This window comes from Globicephala melas, chromosome 20, assembly GCF_963455315.2.
Source record: "Globicephala melas chromosome 20, mGloMel1.2, whole genome shotgun sequence".
Classification (NCBI taxonomy): domain Eukaryota; kingdom Metazoa; phylum Chordata; class Mammalia; order Artiodactyla; family Delphinidae; genus Globicephala; species Globicephala melas.
Window position 1 is genome coordinate 6,092,282 of NC_083333.1, and position 6,999 is coordinate 6,099,280.

At 46.2% G+C, this 6,999-nt stretch overlaps 1 protein-coding gene across 1 annotated transcript in view; it reads right to left on the bottom strand.

Moving 5' to 3' along the window:
• SLC6A4 (solute carrier family 6 member 4) overlaps positions 1 to 4,633 on the bottom strand; it is a 26,801-nt gene extending 22,168 nt beyond the window's left edge. Inside the window, exon 1 of the mRNA XM_060290335.1 lies at positions 4,439 to 4,633. The gene's annotated coding sequence lies outside the window, so the exon portion shown is untranslated. The remainder of the gene's footprint in view (positions 1 to 4,438) is intronic.
• Between the last annotated feature and the right edge of the window lie 2,366 nt (positions 4,634 to 6,999).

Consider the following 6,999-nt stretch of genomic DNA (forward strand, 5'->3'; position numbering starts at 1 on the left):
TCACTTGGTGGCCTGTCCCAGGAACTCATCCAAGACCTGGGACATGACCATCCTCCCATGATCCATTTTCTGTAAACTCTTTTTTTTGCGGTACGCGGGCCTCTCACTGCTGTGGCCTCTTCCGTTGCGGAGCACAGGCTCCAGACGCGCAGGCTCAGCAGCCATGGCTCATGGGCCCAGCCGCTCCGCGGCATGTGGGATCTTCCCGGACCGGGCACGAACCCGTGTCCCCTGCATCGGCAGGCGGACTCTCAACCACTGCGCCACCAGGGAAGCCCCTGTAAACTCTTTACAAAGCATATTAATAAATCTGCTTCTTGCCTATCAAAAAAAAGTTTTAAAGTAAAGTAAAATCAACTACATTTTTCAACCCATGCAAGGTATCAAATCACAACCAAGTAATTGAAAAGAAAAAAAAAAACAACAGCACAAACAAAAATAGCAAATAACCAAGGTTTTGCCTAGGCTCTATTAAGAACAAAGTATTGACCTCAATTTGAGGGACTAGAATCCCACCCTGGAGTTTAGCAGTGACTCAGAAGAACAAAGCTTCACTTCAACAAAGTTTCACAGGGCACTTACTTTGTCTTGGATGCTGTGCTAGGAAGAGAGTAACAAAGAAGCAGTTTCTGGCTACAAATAGATAAGGACAGTCCTCTCCATCATTTAAACTGAACACTCAAAGTGTATTTTATATAAACCATAGGTGTGACTTAAAAAGGAAGAGAGCATAGGAAAGAGATGAAAAGGCCACCCTTTGTGAGGACCCCTAGCTCCTTAGCTGTAGACTTTTTCACTCTTCCTGGAGCCCAGCTCTTAGAAACCTTTGGGCAGATTCTAGCTGCCTCCAGCTGTGTCAAGTCCGTCTGTGCCTTGCCTTTCTGCATTCCCATCATGCCTCTGCAAGTCCCACTGAGCCTTAAATGTCACTGCTGCTCCCCATTCATTCTTCTTGCCACTCCCCAGCAACTCCTGTGGCTAATGCACTTGTGTTCTGCAACAGTGGGCAGGCAGGGTCACCTCTCATCCACGCTGGAAGAGCCAGAGAGAAGAGCGTGGAGGTTACACACGCCAGTGTGACTGGTGTCTCTGTCCCCACATGCCTCAGGGCTGCCATGCCTTCATGTCACTGCCATGGGCCAGGGTACAGGGAAGTCAGCTCAGCCCTCTGAGATGTCAAACATGGGGTAGAAATCCGAGCCCTTTCGGACTTTAAACCTATGGCCTGTTATAAAGGAGTAAGGAGCCAGGACCTTCCAGCTAACTTCACTCTTCTGGGTTTGAACTTTGTTTCTGCTTAGCTCAAGTCACATTATACCTTTCAAGGAAAAGATGTCCAGGGATACTGCTACTGCTATGCATAACTGCAAAGATCTGATACTAATCCTCCAAATCCAACAGTAGGAGGCTGGCTAGGAACTGGTAGCTCATAAAAAATGTGAGTGTAAAAAAAAAAAAAAAAAAAGTGAATGTATGTCTCCTACCCTGGTGGGGCTTTTGATGACTACAACTTAACTATCCACGTGTGGAAATGTGGAGACAAAAACGTAGTGAGTGAAAACTTAGAACACAAAGTATGTAGCTTCACACTGATGGCTATGCACATAAATATTGGCAAGGATCAGAAATGAACACAGTGGATGCAACTAATTAGAGTTTCATGTTTACTGGGTAGTTTCTGTAAAGTAGAAAATAAAAATTTTAAAGGGATTGATTGATGCCAAAAATATCACAGCAACAAAAGAGAAACCATCTCTATGTAGCGAGGGTGTGTGTGTGTGGTGTGTTAACGGGTTGGGGTAGGTGTCCTGGGTTCTACCCTATCTAACTGGCCCCCGCCACCGACCCTATCCCGGGTTCAAGGAGACAGACATGACCCATAGAAGGATATGAATTTCTGACAGAGTGATCTAGATAAAAACCTGTTCTGCTTATCCTTATGCTGCTGTCCCGCCTTCCCTGCCCCTATCCGTTCCCTGAGACCTCAACTAGACTTGATGGACTTTTTAAATAACCACACATCCTCTCATCCACCATAAGGTACCATCTACCAGGCTAAGGGATTTTTATTTTAAGGTGTTTCTGTTTTTGTTTTTGAGAGAGATGAGTTGTCAATATATTTGTATACACAGCTAAATTAAACCTGAACTTGGCAGTCTCTGGTTGTGTTGTTTGAAGAAGGCCTCTGTACTTCCCTCCAGCCTATATCAATGGCATGTTTTCCACATTAAACAGTGAAGAACTTGCAGACCAGATGGCAGAAATAGAGCTTTACCACATGCGGATGGTCAGACGGCACCCAGTTGACAGATCCTGCCTATGACCGAGGCCCCCCTTCCCTGGTCTTTCTTTTTCCACCTTCAAAATTTTACCCAAAATTTTCTGTAGGAACATCTTCCCATCTTTAATACTGCAACTTTCCTCTCATTTAAATTGAAGCTCAGAGAGCAACTGTATCACCCAACCTTTCTCTGGCATGTCCACCACAGTCTCTAGAAGGGAAACATCCCCCATCTCTGAAGAATACATTGGTGGGGGAATAAACGTTTAGCCATACAGTGGCTCTGTCACCCTCTTGCTGCAAGTCGTGTGAATTTTTCTAGATTTCATTGACTTCCTCCCCTGGGGCACTCTGCAGGAAGTTGGAAAATGTGTGTGGGCTGGTGAACTTTGGTTGGGCAATGTATGTTCTTCAGGGTTCTCAGGGGTTCAGCCCCCAAGGTATTTGATCTTGATTTCTCGGCAATTGTTATGAGCAACTCCTAGAAGAATAAGACACCAGACTATTTTTGCTGAGCATTACAAAAGGTCTTGTTTCCTAAAATATCCCTCAGCATTAAAAAAAAAAAATTCATCAACAGCTGAAATAGCCCAAGTCATAAGAAAACCTGTTCAGAGGGTCCTTTAGCCCAATCATGATTTCAGGTTGCCTCTCCCCTGAGGCTGGTCTCTCTCCATCCAGCTGTGCTTTCTGGGGTTGTCTTATTGGGCTCCTGCCCCAATCATAGAACCCGGGGTACAAATAGATAAGTTACAGCCACACGAAGCCACCGAACAGGCAGGAGATGCACATCTCCTTTGCTTCACATCACTCCTCTGCCTTTGAGAAGGAAGCTCCTCCCAAAGACTAATCTGTCATCCAGGAGCAGATGGCCGGGCCTGGGTGCCCTTCTGCCTGCGGGATGCTGCCTGTGGATCCAGACTCCTTTCCCATTTTCCTGATTCTACAGAGCACTGAGCAGCTTTTCCTACTGAGACCGGCAGATAGCAATAGTTGAGAGCAAGCTGGCCCAGGAATATAGAAGGAAGAGATGTTAAGAAGGTTGCTTTCTAAGAATGTTATCTTGAAAGCTTTCTTTTTTAAAAGGTATTTTTGTCCTGCTGGGTAGAGGGACTGCAAATGAGTCCAATATGACAGCTGTGTCCTCTTCCAGGCAGACTTGAGTTTCTCCATGGCCAGAAACAGCCCCAGAAGCCTTCCTGTGCACCTTGAATGTATGCCATTTTCCCAGGCTGAGCAGGTGACCAGCTGTGGGTGGGGCCATGCACGTCACCCAGCTCCATGGTAGGATGACAGCTTGACACGCAGGAGCCTCATCCCCCAGGGGTCCGCACACGAGGGGCCGAGCAGTGATGCACTTGACAGAAGGCTCGTATTAGCCCAGAGAGTGGGCTAATTCACTCCACCTCCCCCCGGCCCCCCAGTAAAAAGGATTGTTTCTATTTAAACTTCTCCTGATCAAATCTCCATTCCTCTTTCCACAAATTTGGTCTCTGTAGCCAGAGGAACCAATATCTGAACAAGCATGTAATTACAGTGATTAGTCATGAAACCACCCAGACCTTTGGAAATGCCCGTGACCCTACTTGTCTGTTTGATGCCTCAGCACATCCTAAGCAGAAACATGTAGAAATTTTGTACTTTGACTTCACATGTCCAGATCAAAGTGAGCTCATTTCTCAGGACACTCAATTTTCATTTTCAAAAAAACAAACACAAAAACCAAAGAAGAAAACCCCCCAAAACCAACATGAATTATGGGTTTACCACTGAGATAAGATTAAGTATAGGTCATATACTCAAGTGGCAATTGGCACGCTCTATTCAGAGGGAGTCTAGAGTTCCCAGGACACCAAGGATGATAGGAGTTACAGAGTCCTGGTGCCTGTAATGCAGTAAACACTGAACCTGGCCCTCTGCCACGGATTGGCACTAATTCAGCAGACACGTACTGTCTGCCTACTATGTGCTAGGCTCTTGCAGACAAGGCAGGCTCAGTCCTGCCTTCATGAAGTTTATGGTACAAGGCCAAAATATGACTGGTAGGAAAACACCAACATGCAGAACGAGGGAGAGTCTGGTGCTGCTTCCTAGTGCTGCCACACAACCTGTTGTAAACCAAGATTTCCGCTGACTTCACGCGTCATGTTCAGATACCTTGCATTTTTAGCTTCCAAGTTGCCCTTGGGTTTTAAAGGTCTTCCTTTCGTCGCTATTGCACGGCTTCTGTCACAGGACCCTGGATTTTCACTGCTTCTGGCTCATGTCTTCACAGTGCAAAATGGTGGCTTGTATTTATACCTGTTGAAGGGACCGTTGAGTTCTCTGAGGGTCATAAGCCATGGGACTCCTACTCGCCTTTCAGACAAAATAGAGACTTCATGATCTGAACAGAGAGAGTAGAGAAAATCTTGATTTTTGGACGTAAGGGATAGAAATGAACTCCACTATCATAGCCATCTCCTTATCCAAAGAGTGCCTTGTATGAGACAATTTAATTTTTTGGAGAGGAATTAAATAGGCTATAATCCTCAGGGCCATTTGGGCCAGTTACCATGAGAAAGGAAAAGGGTCTCCATCCAGAACTTTCCCTGGGGGAGGATAGCTTCGAGCTTCTCACCACACAGGGTGTAAAATTTAGAGGATTAGCCATTTGTGCTGGGGTTGAGATCACTCCAGAGGCTGGGCAAAAGTACAAAGGATTATTTATTTTGACTTTAATAAAAAGAAGTGGATCTGGCATAGATAGGCACAAATAGCCCTGCTGTAGTGAACACGAACAGGAAAGCCTAATTACCTTCATTTTTAACAGTCCTTGTGTGTCCACAATCCATGGCTCTCCTGTTGCACAGATCTGCACTGGAATCCCAGACCCATCACTTACTGGCTGTGTGACTTTGGGCAGGTTGCTTAACCTCTCTGAGCTTCACTTTCCCCATGTGTAAAAGCAGACCCTTAAAATTCCTGCTTCCTAAAGGTTGTTGTGGAAATGAAATAAACGTATGACAAACACTTAACTCAGTGTCTAGCACATGGAAAGCATCAATAAATGACAGTGAATTGATGGCCACTAAGCCACCACATATATGCAACCTATTCTGCTTTTCTACTCCTCACCCCAGTCCGAGAAACTGGGGCCCACAAGGCTAAGTGATTTGTAGCCCACAGCACAAGTGAGCCACTTGAGCCAGAAGCTACAGCCACCATCCCCTTCCATAGGCCCTCACTGGTTCTTGCTTGTTCCTCTCAATCAGTGGCTTGGAGTCACTGGGAAACTTGTAAACAGCAGATTCCTGGGCTGCTCTCTCGGAGATTCTAATAAAGAGATCCAATGCAGTGGGTGCTGCATTGTTAAAAAGTACCCCAGGTTACTAGGGGCAGGTGGGCCACTGAGCATGCCCAGTGCATCGCCACCCTGCCCCTTCGCTCCCTCTAATCATCCTGTATCCTCCAGGCGTGGCTTAAGTTTCTATCCACCCCCGCCATGTAGCTTTCTCTCACCACCCCAGCCCAAGATGATCTCTCTCCACTCATTTGTCATTCCTCACTGATTTTCAAGTATCATTAGTTATCCTTTTATGTCTAGTTGCTTTGCATCCCCCTGGAAGCAGGGGCCATGGCTCATACACTCTGTACTCAAATACTTGCTGACCCGTGTGTGCACTGCACAGCTCCCAGCACAGAGGGTCTATTTCAGGTTTCCCAGGCATGGGACCCAGGGGACCACAGCTGCCATGCTGGCAGGTGTAAGCCTCAGGTGAGGCTCTACTCTTTCTTCCCAATCTCAGGGGGCTGCCCCGCCTCCCTCCTCACCCATTAGGAAGATCTGCATCTCGGGGGCTGAGGGAGGACTGTCAGAACAATAATTTTAATGAACTCTGGATTGGAAAAGACTGACATGTCTAGGATTAAAGAAGAGCCCAGGTTGTGCTTTTAGACTTTGAAACAAGTACCAGCAGGCATGCCCGTCAAAGGTCTGTGTTCCAAACATTCATTTGTGAGTTGTTTGTTTGGAACTTGCAATATATTTTCTACCTACAGAAAGAAATGTCGTAAATGGTGGTTAATTTCCTAATCTAGTTTACAAAATCCTAGTTTAACCATAAAATGCAAAAACACCTAAAATGCAAGCTGTAGAACACAGCATTGTTAAGTACTACAAAAGGGGGTGGGAGGTGACAAACTGATTAGAAGTTGTTTATGTGAACATTCTTCCTGGTTCCTGAGGAAAACTAAATTTAAGGAGAGAAGGATAAGGAGGTAGAGAAGCTTGTGTATAGAATCTGTGGAGGTGCCTTTAGAAGTCGAGGACACAGATCCCTTATTACATTTAACTACACAATTTACAACTTTTTGCAGAAAACAAAACTGCCTTCACTCTGTTTCAACATGGACAAGGCCAGGAAAGAGGCTTGGGAAACTCGAACAGGTGATGTGTTAGATTAGGCAGAATGAGGAGTACCGGGCTTCCTTTGTGGCACAGTCGTTAAGAATCTGCCTGCCAATGCAGGGGACAAGGGTTTGAAACCTGGTCTGGGAAGATCCCACATGCCGCGGAGCAGCTACGTCCATGCGCCACAACTACTGAGCCTGCGCTCTAGAGCCCGCGAGCCACAACTACTGAAGCCTGCACACCTAGAACCTGTAACAGGAAAAGCTCTGCAACAGGAGAAGCCACCGCAATGAGAAGCCCACGCACCACAACGAAGAGTAGCCCC